General features: G+C 34.4%; 1 pseudogene; it reads left to right on the top strand.

Annotated features, from left to right (window-relative positions):
- The first annotated feature begins 1,379 nt into the window (after window positions 1-1,379).
- On the top strand, window positions 1,380-2,030 carry LOC119530848 (annotated as a pseudogene).
- Window positions 2,031-13,614: the final 11,584 nt, after the last annotated feature.

The raw sequence follows: 13,614 nt of genomic DNA, 5'->3' as shown, positions 1-13,614 counted from the left end.
TGCATAAATTTGAAACCCCAAACTAACTATAGATATGACCCTGAAGGGCTCCCTCAGGGAAAGAAAATACAGCATTAAAAACACCCTCACCTGGAACTCTTGTATCCACTAATGAAAACTATATATATATATATAGTTTCTATATGTGCTACTAATTCTTGTTTAAAAATTGTAGATTACTGTTTCAATAATGTATTAACTAATGTATTTATGTATTTAGCATTATTCTACCAAGTTTTAACTTTACTGGTATTTGTATGTTGTAGAATGTCTGCTTGAAAATGGTTTCCAAAATTATTTTTGTAACAAGTACAAGAGGTATAAACAATGTTTTGTATTAAAAGGAAAAGGAAAGTAGTTTCATCCTAAATGACTTGTCATTTCATAATGTAAAGGAGAAAATGTAGGACAAAAACCTGTATGGATATAGAAAGTTGCAGAAAGTTTGTGGAAAAGGAAATTTATTTCTGTAAACAAAGTTAGGAAATGGTAAAACAAAAGTAGGTATAGAATAAAGCAGACTGCCTGGTAGTTTTATCCTTCAGCTATTTTAGCCCCAGGTTATGTGTGCTTTAATCAATATTCAATGCTGTGTATATGTACCCAGTAACTCACAAAATATAACATAAGCTCTTGATCAAATGCCAGATCATATACAATATGTTGAACATTTATCTGATGAGCCTTTGTCAAAATAGTTTAATTCTTTAACTTGGCCATGGTGACACTTGTTAATAGGATTGCTGTCCATATGTACTGGTTTGCTTGTACTCTGCTGTTCACTGTATTGTTGTGAATTATGGTACAATATCTTTCCTATGGTCAACACAAATCACTATGTTGGGGTGAACTGTGGGAAACTTGGGCCCCAAGTATCTTGAAGATTGCACACAGCAGTTTGCTTGACCTAGGACAGTTAGTATTTGACCTATTGTGCCAGTTTGGATGTATTATGTCCCCCCAAATGCCATTACCTTTGATGCTATCTTCTGGGGGCAGAGAATCTTCACATTGATCTATGAAGCTGCCACTATTCAGAGCAGCTCCTGAATCCATTCAGAGAAGCTCCTGAATGTAGGGCAACATGACTTGACTTCCCACACTGTAGGTAAGCTCCATAATAAAAGCTCATGTCTCAAAAAATTAATTTTGGTGATGATCACATAACTATATTATGGTACTGTGCTCTGAACACAGACCCAGGGCTGCAGAGAGGGTGGAGTGTGCTTCTCCAGAGGTAAAACCCATGGCCATGAGTGCTGGCTCCCTCTGTCCCCACCCTTTCCTTACCAGCCAGCAACTTGACTGCACAGTTTTGCCACTGGAGCCAGGAGACTTAATGAGCAGAATTTGCTGCTTTTCTGGTATAACCCATTCTGATGGCTGGGAATAAAGGAAGAGAGCATGCTGCTTACAACTTTAACATAGAGGCAGTTGGATTTACCAGAGGCAAGAAGTTACCTGATGCTGTATTGAAACCACCCCCACTATTTCCTGATACAGATTATAAACCATTGCCACTGAAAATGAGGTGAAGATTACATGCTGGCTTTGAAACAGGAGCTGAGAGAAGTGATGAAAAGAATGCCCTTTTTTATGGAAACACCTGAAGAAAAACAAGATATTGAAAGGTATAGTAAAAGATAAATGAAGGTATAAAAAGAAGAATGGGTACCAGATTGGAGAAGACTCCCAAGAGAGATGATGCCAAGGAAAAAATGCAAAAAAGACCCAAAATCCAAAAAGGCAAAAGATACAGGCAAAATTATTCACTCACTAATACTGCAGATGTATTGAAAAAAATTGAGGAATTGGAAAAGAGAGGTGATAGTGAAAAATCAGATGATGAAAATGAAGAGAAAGAAGGAAGCAAGGAGGAAAGTAAAGAAGGTGATCATGATGATGCAGAACAAGAGGAGTATGATGAAGAAGAGCAAGAAGAGGAAAATGACTACATTAATTCATACTTTGAAGATGGAGATGATTTTGGTGCAGAGAATGATGACAACATGGATGAAGCCACCTATTAGCCATGAAATTTCTAAGAAATATTTTTATGATATGGCTTCTGAACATTTGGGCAGATTTGTGTTCCATTTTATTTCTAAGGAATGAGTATTCTATTTTTGTTCTCAATTTATTGGACCAATACTTGTTACCAAAACTTCCAGAACCAAATTAATCTCTGACACTCTGACAGTCCCTTTAAACACTTCTGTCATGCCATCCCTGTTGTGTATTCAAATGGACATTTAAAAGTATTATTTGGATTAGAATGTGCCTAAAGAGCCTTTGCATCTCTTAATCTATGCATTAGTACTTGAACAAATTATTCTTATTTAACTGCTAATCTTTCATAAAGCTATGACTAGTCATCATAATGAATTTCTAGAATCTGAAATTTGACAATACTGCACATGGAGCACTTTAAAAACAAAGAAACTTGAAGAACTTTTTTTTATTTTTCATGATATGTTCTCTAGTAGTGTATTACGAATACACAAACCTACCTGATTGCTTACAAATGCAAAGTTTTGAGACTGGAAGTTTTGTAATTGAGAGTAAACATACAGGGAAAAATGCTAATCTGAACTATATAAATTTCACATCTCACATCTCAGCCAGTAGAAAATAACTGTCACCTGGTATGAATACAAATTCTTCAATTTGGGGCTAATTTCATACCATACAGTATATGAATTAATCAAACCTCTGCAATAAATTTGGCATCTTTGAATATTTGGAATTATGAAAAATCAGAGTGAGACTTTTTTTTGTTTATTTTACAAAACTGTGGAGTAAGTTCTAGTCATATAAATGTCTCTAAAATGCTTATGTGTGAAATGTCTGAGGTAGAGTGGCCTCTATTGTGTTTCACAGGACTCATAACCTGCACAATTAATATATAGAGTAAGGCAGAATGAAACTCATGTCATTTTGAAATTAAGATTAATCCTTTTTGTTTAAAAGCTATCCCCCTTTCCTTTTTATATTTGGGGAAGAAAATACCTAAAGACCTCAGCCTCCAAAAACTGTCACAGATGCCAAAGATTTTCAAAGATATCCATGATATATTTTTCAAGAATTATTTATTAATATTATCTACAAAAAGAAATAAAATTTATTTTTCCTTATTTTAGAAATTACCATAGCCATTACCCTGTAACCTGAGAATCAGAGACCTAGATTCTATTTCTACCTGTACTGTTAGACTTAACCTTGAAACTGAGCTTGGTTACATTTTTGGTGCCTTGGTTTCTCCACTTGTAAATGATTTCCCATAAAAATTGCTTAACCACCAACCAAAACTTACCATACACATTCATTCTCTTATAAAAATTACTTCTTAGTTTAAATTTTGTCTTCATGTGCTAAAACACTACAGTTTGGAAAATAATTGAAAATGTAAGTTTTAAGAAACAGAACAAAATTTTCCTCACAAAATATGCTATAATCTGATTTTTCATCTTATATTTTGGTGGGGAGAATTGGATAAAATTGTCTTGTGCCATTTTGTAACACAATTTTCTTAGGAAGATCACTTTCAATGGCAATAGTTCCTCAAATAATTCAAGATGGGCTTGCTTGAGGACCATTACTAGGTTAGTGCTGTGTTGATTATATGTGAGTTATTTCTCCTCTAAAGAAGCTTGTCAAAAATTAAAAGATTCTAAATGGAAGACATTAATAAAACAAGTGTACTTTACAGCAGCAACCTACTGCACTTAAGAGTGGAAGCTTCACAAAGTTTTCAGTAGTGCTGGGAAATAAAATTGCCATTTAGGATTGATAATTAACATAGGTGCTTTATTATTCCTCTTTTTAAATATCTTAGCCAAATACCATTTAATTCATAGAAATATTGTCTCTACTGTTCTATTTACTTGCTTTATTATAAGTCTGTATGAAACCAGGCCACCAAAGGCAAAGGTATGTCTTTTCCTGGCTTTCAATTTGTCTCTACCATTTTAGCCCTGCTGATAGGAAGAATTTACTCAGGGAGGGCTCCAGCCATTTATCTTGCATGCATTGTATTCCCCCCCTTTGGAAAATCTTTTTACAGTTGTAAAGCAGGCTAATGGTGAGAACAGGCAGGAAGTATTTGCTGGTGCTTTACCAGCAGGAATCTTAATATTTGTGGCTTAAATCTCCAGAGATGAAATCTCAGTTCCATAGTAATGTAAACTTTATGGGGAGAGCCTTAGTGTCTTTAAAATTGCTATATAACAAGCAAAACTTTTTGTTGCTATAATGCTTATTTTTCTGTATTTGTTTACAAATTAAATTCTTACAATACTTAAAAAATAATGGTATTATGAATAACTGAATGTACACTTTATATGACTGCATAGTATGTGAATACATCTCAATAAAATTGAATTTAAAAAAAATACTAGTTTGGTCACAAAAGAAAGTGAGTCCTTTGAGGGCAATAATAGTACTAAATCAAACTACTCTTTTCTTAAATATCTCCTTTATGACTGAAATGTTACACATGCTATATGGATTTTCACATTTATTCTTTATTTAATTCAGCTTTATTGAGATATATTCACATATTATACAATAATCCAAAATGTAAAATCAATTGTTATAGTACCATAATATAGTTTTGCATTCATCACCAAAATTTTTGAACACTTTCATTACACCAAAAATATTGAAATAACAAGAAAATACAGGTAAAAAATGACACCCAGAATGTCCACTCCCCTTTCCCTCAATTATTCATTTAATTTTTGTTCTCCATTTTTCTATTCATGTGTCCATACACTGGATAAAATGTGTGTGAGTCACAAGGTTTTCACAATCACACAGTGAAATCAGGTAAGTTATATAGCTATACAACCATCTTCAATAATCAAGGCCACTGGGTCACAGTAAAACAGTGTCAGGTATTTCCTTCTAGCTATTCCAATGAAGTGGAAACTAAAAAGGGATATCTATATAATGCACAAGAATAACCTCTAGAATGATCTCTTGATTCCATTTGAAAACTCTCAGTCATTGAAACTTTATTGTGTTTCATTTCTATCCCCACTTTGATTCAAGAAGGGCTTCTCAATCCCATGATGCTGGGTCCAGGTTCATCACCACGAGTCATGTCCCATGTTGAAAGGAAAATTCACACCCCTGGGAGTCAGGTCCTGTGTAGGGGGGAGGGCAGTGAATTTACCTTCCATGTAGGCTAAGAGAGAAAAACCAGATCTGAGTAACAAAAGGGGTTCTCTTGAGGTGATTCAGTCACAATTAAAAGTAGGCTTAACCTCTCCTTGCAGTAAAAGGACTCATAAAATTAAGTTCCAAGTTTGAGGGCTCAGCCTTCTAAATTGGTAGTCCCCAATGCTTATGAGACTGTCAGCAACTCCCCCAAGTGTAGAATTTTAATATTTCCATATTTTCCACTGTCCCTCAAGGAGGCTTTGCAAATACATTTTTATTCTGTGCCCAAATCACTTTGGGATATATCAATGCTTCCAACTAACCTGTACAAACCAACAAGGTCTCATTCCCTATTCAAAATTCCATGTAATTACTATGCTTGAATAAACTAACCATACAAGCAAAATTATATAGTGTACTACAGAAAGTATATATTTTCCACCAAATAAATGTCTCTTCCTTTGGTTGCACACAGAAGTTGAAGTTTCAAGACACCATCCATATTGTTCTTTACACTTTAGTCTCATTTGCCTTAGTCCTATCCAGATCCACTTCATATCTCTGAAGTCTGAAATGTTTTCCAGGTTTTTTAACAGTTGCTGTATGGGGTAATACTGACATTCATAGCTGCTGAACTCTAGTTCTGAGTTCCAGAGATGGATCAGGTTTTACCAAGGAGCTCATTATTTCAGAATTTGGGGATAACCATTACAACTCAGGAATAGATGTGACCACTCTATTACTTTACATTCTAGTGTCCTTTAAAATAATCCTTCCTCTGATAACCTATGCTCTGAGATTCAATTCTCAGAATTTTCACATTACAGATAGACCATATTAATGAGGTTTTATAATGTTTGTCTTTCCATTTTTGGCTTATTTCACTCAAAATGCTGTCCTAAAGATCCATTCACCTAATTGCATGCCTCACAAATTATTTCCTTCTTGCAGCCAGTTAATATTCTATTGTATGCATTCACCACAGTTCTTTCACTATTCTCTTCATCAGTTGATGTTCCCTTAGGCCACCTACATCCATTGCAAATCATGACTACTACTGCCATAAACACCAGTGTGCAAATGTCCATTTTTATTTCTGTTCTCAGTTCTTCCAAGTATATACAAAACAATAAGGTGGCAAGAACTTAGGGCTACCTCACACTTAGATTATTTGGAAATACTATACTGTACAATTTTAATTCCCCACCTCCAAGAATCATATAACACCCCCTTATATCCCAATTTATGGATATTTGGTTCTGCTATAATGCCTTTGTTACAATGAATGGGATCACATTACAATGTAACTGCTTACTATAAACCCTTTGTTTGTATTTATATTTTTCCCAATACTATCCCATTTTCAACACATTGCAAAGTTGGCATTCATTTGCTCTCCAACATGTAAAAACATTTTTTATATTTGTAAATTTAGTCACCATTATAGACCACTCTAAGTTTCACTTATACAGTCAGTCTTTATCTTCTATCTTTCCTTCTGGTGTCATGCATGCCTCTAGCCTTCCTCTTTCAACATAAGTCAATGACATCATTGTGCAGGGTACTTACAATGTTGGCCTAGCAACACACAGTATGTGCTATCCATTTCTGGATCTATACAATCAATCTTAAACATTCTATATTCCTTCACTTTCAAATGACTGATCTCTTCCCCCTTTCTGTTACCTGGTAATCTGTGTTATCAGTTTTAACTCTTAAAGATTGATCATTATTTTCAGTTTATATTGGTAAGGCCATAACAGTAATTTTCCTTTTGTTTCTGGCTAGTTTCAATCAGCATAATGTCCTCAAGATTCATCCAAGTTATTAAATGTTCCATGAATTTATTTTGTCTTACAGCTGTGTAATACTCCATCATATGATATATTACTGTTTCTTTAGCCTCTCATCCATTGATGGACATTTGGGATATTTCTGTCTCTTGGGAGTTGTGAAAAATTCCACAATTATTCAAATTACATTGGTTTACAGATGTCCATTTGTGTTTTAGCCTTCAGTTCCTCTGAGTATATTTCTAGTAATAGAAATCTGGGATCATATGGAAATTCTGTACTTAGGTCCTGAGGAACTGCCATGCTGCCTTCTAGTGACTGAACCATTCTACATTTCCACCAGTTGTAACTCTGCCTCTTTCTCCACATCCTCTTCAGCACTTGTGATTTCATTTTTTTATAATAGACATACTAGTTGGTGTGAGATATCTCATTGTGATTTTGATTTACACTTCCCTAATAGCCAATGAAGTTGAGAACTTTTTCATATATTTTATGCCTTTTCTATTTCTTCTTCATAAAAGTGTTTATCCATGTCTTTTGCCCATTTTTAATTGTTTTGTTTGTCTTTTTGTTGTTGAGTTGTAGGATATCTTTATATATTCTGGATATTAAACCCTTATCTGATATGTGGTCTCTAAATGTTGTCTCCAATTGCATAGGCTGCCTTTTAACTTCTCTGTGAAAGTCCTTCAGTACATAAAATGTTCAATTTGAGGAGATCACCATTATCCTTTTCTTTGTTCACTGCTTAACCTTTGGGTGTAAGGTCTAGGAAGCCATGCAATATCACAAGACTTTAAGATATTTCCCTATATATTCTTCTAAATGTTTTATGATTTTAGCTCTAATATTTAGGTTTTTGATCCATTTTGAGTTAATTTTTCATGCATTTTATTGTCTAATTTACCTATATATATATAATAGTGATAACTTTCAAAGTACAATTTAAAAACCAGAGAGCAAATTTCAAATAATATTATGGGTTAAATTTCCACAATTTCATCTATTATCTTATTATGAAATATAACATACATACATAAAATTGATAACTTCCAAAACACAATTTAACAAGTAGTTATATAGGTAATTTCAAGAACATTATGGTTTACAGTTCCACAGTTCCAGTTATTTCCTTATTGTGAAATATAACATATATACACAAACATGATAATTTTCTAAGTATAATTTTATGAGTAATTATAGAGCAAATTTCAAAGAATATTATGGGTTGCAACTCTACAACTTCAGTTTTTTCCTTCTAGCTATTCTAATAACATAGCATTCAAAAATTTATTCATATAAAGATTCTGTATTTGCTATTCTTTGTAAATACTATCTTCTCTGTTGATACCTCTTCTTGTTTTATCACCTTCTTATACACAGAGATGCCTAGTCAGTAGCTACCATAACTTGTTCTTTTTGAAAACAGGTGTCAGCATTAAGATGATAGGGGCTGCATCTTGTTCTTCTTAAAGAGACTGTTGTCTCTAGGTTTTAGGACTTCTCTGGCATAGGAACATTTTGGCATACTTAAGTTTTTGAGAGATAAACTTGGAGAGTGAAAATTTAATAGACTCTCATATAGGGACCTAAATATTTCTGGAATATTGTTGGTTAGAGCTGTGGCCATTTGGGATATCTAGCTGAAGTTTTCAGAAGAGTAACCTCCAGGATAGACTCATGACTCTTAGCCACTGTCACATTTTGTTACCTTAATTTTTCCCACTTTTGGTCAAGTAGGCATTTTCAATCCCTCACTGTCAGGACCAGGCTCGTTCCTGGGAGTTGTGTCCCTTGTCACCAGAGAAATTCACTCCCCTGGGAGTCATGTCCCATGTAGGGGGGGAGGTTAATGTATTTATTTGCTGAGCTGGACTTGGAGAGAGAAAGGCTACATATGAGCAACAAATGGTTTTCTGGAGGTGTCTCAGGCATAATTATAGGAAGGCTTAGTCCCAATTGCATCCTAAGTTTCACAAGGGTAAGAGTCAAGATTCAGGGCTTTACTTATTAAGTAGGGGGTTCCTAATTTCACCTAGCATATATTCTGTTCAAGACAGACAGTCTCACATTATCTTCACTTAGTTGTACAATCACCAATCTCAATTTTAAACAATTATCATAACTCATAACATCCCAGAATTCTTATCAGCAGCTAATTATTCATCCTTGGTATTCATGTAGTGCTGGTAAGGTATTCTTATAAGATATAGTCTATAATTTGTAATGGGTAGATTTTCCATATACTGCTCTGTTGTTAGCTCTTTATACCAGTGTCGTACCTTAGAAATATAACATACACTTATTTATATTTATAGTGCTACATTGTGGGTTACAATTCTTTAAACAACTTTCATACATGTTTTCTTTCAATGAAGCTGTGATACTTAGAATCCTTTTATCAAACTCTCATAAACTCTGTCCATTCCCATACTTTTAAATTCACCCTCATTAACCAGTCTGTACATATTAAGTTATCACTCCACCTTCACTAGCTTCTGTCTAACTCTAGGTACCCTATATTCAATGTTATCAGACCCTGATTTTACATTGTTCAGGGAGACCACATTAGTGATGGCATATAATCTCTCCTCTTATGTCTGGCTTATTTCACCCAGCATTAGGTCTTCAAGGTTCATCCAGGTTGTCATATGTTGCAGGACCTCATTCATTCTTACTGTTGCATAGTATTCCATCATAGGTATATTTCACATTTTGTGTATCCACTTGGATTGTTTCCATCTCTTGGCAGTTATGAAAAATGTTGCTATGAACATTGGCATGAAAATGTCTCTTTGTCTCATTACTTTCAGTTCTCCTGGGTATATGTTAAATACTGAAACTGCCAGATTATAGGATAACAGTTTTCTGAGGAACCACCAAACTGTCTTTCACAGTGACTGCACCATTATACATTCCCACAAACAGTGGATAAGAGTTCCAATTTTTCCACAACCTCTCCAGCATTTGCAATTTCCTGTTTGTTTAATGGCAGCCATTCTTATTTGTGTGAGACATGTCCATTGATTTGTGTTTCCCTATTAGCTATTGATGGTGAACATTTTTTCATGTGCTTTATAGCCATTTGTATTTCCTCTTCAGAGAAACATATTTTCATATCTTTTGCCCATTTTATAATTAGACAGTTTGTAGTATTTTAGTTGAATTGTAGGATTTCTTTATATATTCAGATTATTTTTCTCTTATCAGATATATGGTTTCCAAATTTTTCTCCCATTGCATTGGCTGCCTCTTCATTTTTGACAAATTCATTTGAGGTACAGAAGCTTTTGATATTTAGGAGTTCCTGTTTATTTTTCCTTTTGTTGCTTGTGCTTTGGGTATTAAGTCTAAGAAACTACCTCCTAATACTAGGTCTTGAAGATATTTCCTTACATTATCTTCCAGGAATTATATGGTACTGACTTATATTGAGATCTTGGTCCACTTTGAGTTAATTTCTGTACAGTGTGTGAGGAAGAGGTCCTCTTTCTTTCTTTTTGGTATGGATATCCAGTCCCCCAGTCCCATTTATTGAAGATACTATTTGTTCCAGCTCAGTGTATTTGGTTGCATTATGAAAAGTCAGTCAAAAAGAATCTGGGGTTCTATCTGTGAACTCTTGATTTTATTTCATTGATAAATATGTCTACCATTGTACGAGTACCAGGTTCTTTTACTAATGTGACCTTATAGTAGAGGTTTTAAATTCAGGAAGTGTAAATCCTCCCACTTCATTCTTCTATTGCAGAATGTGTTTACTCATTCAAGGACAATTTTCCTTCCAAATAAATCAGATTAGTAGCTTTTCAAAGCCTGTAAATATGTTGGCACTTTGATTGGAATTGCATTGAGTTTGTAGATCAGTTTGGGTAGAATTGATACTTAAAGAAGCTTAGCCTTCCTATCCATAAACATGGAATATCATTCAATCATTTTATGGCCCTTTGACTTCTTTTGTTTTAAAATAAATTTTATTGAAATTGTCCTCATACCATACAATCATCCAAAGATCCAAAATGTACAATCAATTGCCCATGGTACCATCATACAGCTGTGCATCCATCACAATTATTTTTTTTTCCAATTTTAAGGTCATTTTTCTTATAACAGAAAGGAAATAAAGATAAAAAAATGAAAACTTAAAAGCTCCCATACCCCTAACTCCCCTCCTCCATTATTGAGTCATAGTACAGGTATAGTACATTTGTTCCTGTTGATGAAAAAATATTAAAATGTTAATAACTGTAGTACATAGTTTCCAATAGGTATGTTTACCCTATATGCCCCTCTATTATTAACTTCTAGTGATAGTGTCATGCATTTGTTCTAGTTCATGAAAGAGATTTCTAATATTTGCACAGTTAATCATGCACATTGACCAACACATGATTCACTGTTTTATACATTCCCATATTTTAACCTACAACTTTCCTTCTGGTGACATACATGACTCTTAGCTTCCCCTTTCCACCACATTCACACATTTGCACTGTTAGTTATTCTCACAGTAATGTTCTACAATGACTACTGTCCATTTCCAAACACTTAAGTTCAACCTAGTTAAACAGTCTGCTTATAATAAGCAGCCACTCCCCATTCTTTATCCTTGTTCTATATCCTGGTAACATATTTCATGTCTATGAGTTTACATATTATAATTAGTTCATATCAGTGAGAACATACAATATTGTCCTTATGTGTCTGACATATTTCACTCAATATAGGGCCTTCAAGGTTTCTTCATTAACCCATCTTTTTAACAGATGGTTTTGTTGTTCACCCACACATGCATTCTGTCCTAAGTAAACAATCAATTGTTCCCTGATAATCATGTATTTGTGATTCATCACCATCACTAATATCTATATAAGGACATCTCCATTTCTTTCACAAAGTAGGAGGAAGAGTCAAAAATGGTAAAGAGACAAAAGAAAAAGAAAAAAAAATGACAGATAAAAAGGAATTAAACAGAAGATAGAATTAAACTAAAGTACAATAAAAAAGTCAGACAACATCACCAAAGACAAGAGTCCCATATGCCTCTCTTATGTACCCCACTTTCAGGCATTTAGCTGGTATATTGCCTTTGTTACAGTAAAGGAAGCATAATACAATGTTTCTGTTAACTATAGTCCCTAGTTTGCATTGATTTTATTTTTCCCCAATACCACCACATTTTTTAACATCTGCAAGGTAGACAATCATTTGTTTTCCCTCATGTAAACACATATTTATATATTTGATCACAATTGCTAAGTATTCTAGGTTTCACTGAGTTATATAGTCCCAGTCTTTATCTTTCCTCTTTCCTTCTGGTGCTCACGTGCTCTGAACCTTCCTCTTTCAACCATGCTCACAGCCATCTTTGTTCAGTGTACTTACATTGCTGTGCTATCAAAACCCAAAATTGTTTTCCAAATCTCTCATTCCTGTCTTTTCCTGTCTGTTGTGCTCTGTTTCGTATTTCCTTCAGTGCAGGGATCTTGTTTACAATTTCTGCCATTGTCTGTCAGAGAATATTTTAATCTCTCCCTCATATTTTAAGGAGAGTTTTGCATGATAAGGGATTCTTGGTTGGCAGTTTTTCTTTTCAGGGTCTTAAATATATCACACTACTTCATTCTTGCCCCCATGGTTTCTACTGAGAAATCCACATTTAGTCTTATCAACCTTCCAGTTTATGTGATGCTTCACTTTTCTCTTGATGCTTTCAGGATTTCCTCTTTGTCTTTTATGTTTGACAATCTGATCATTAAGTGTCTTGGCATAGGTCTATTCACATGTATTCTGTTTGGGGCATGCTGTGCTTCTTGGATATGTAATTTTATGTCTCTCATAAGAGATGAGAAATTTTTATTGATTACTTCCTCTATTATTGCTTCAACCTCTTTTCCCTTCTCTTCTTCTGGGACACCCATGACATGTGCATTTGTGCACTTCATGTTGTTATTCAATTCCCTAAAATGCTGCCAATATATTTCCATTCTTTTTCCTACCTGTTCTTTTGTGTGTAGGATTTCAGATGTCTTGTTCCCCAGTTCCTGAATGTTTTCTTCTGCTACTTGAGATATGCTGTTGTATGTCTCCATTGTGTTTTTCATCTCTTGGGTCATGCCTTTCATTTCCATAGATTCTGACAGTTGTTTTCTCAAACTTTTTGTTTCTACCTTATGTTCACTCAGTGTTTTCTTTATATTCTTCATCTCTTTTTTCATGTCTTCCTGAACTCATTAATTTGGTTTCTGAATTGATTTATCATATTTCTTTGAAAATCTTTAATTGATTGTTTCATTAAAATGAAACAGTATCTCAATTGTATCTTAATTGAAGTGTAATTTTGTTCCTTTGGGCCATACCTTCATTTTTCCTAGTATAATTTATAGTTTTCTGTTTTCTAGGCATCTGGCTTCCTTGGTTACTCCAATCAGATTTTCCCAGAGCAGAATGGGATCAGGTCTCAGAATGGGATTATATTCATTTTCATTTATCCCTGAGGGTGTAACTTAGAAGACTGAGAGACTTTCCTGCAAGGCCTCTAGCTGCTGTGCTTTTCCTAACCTGCCCAGCAGGTGATGCCCGGCAGCCTGTTGCTTCCCAATGGTGTAAAGAGGTGAGGTTCCTTACTTCTCTTGTTTCTGATTTGACTGTTTTC

This window comes from Choloepus didactylus, chromosome 4 (genome assembly GCF_015220235.1).
Source record: "Choloepus didactylus isolate mChoDid1 chromosome 4, mChoDid1.pri, whole genome shotgun sequence".
Lineage (NCBI taxonomy): Eukaryota > Metazoa > Chordata > Mammalia > Pilosa > Megalonychidae > Choloepus > Choloepus didactylus.
This window is presented reverse-complemented; position numbering and strand designations above follow the sequence as displayed.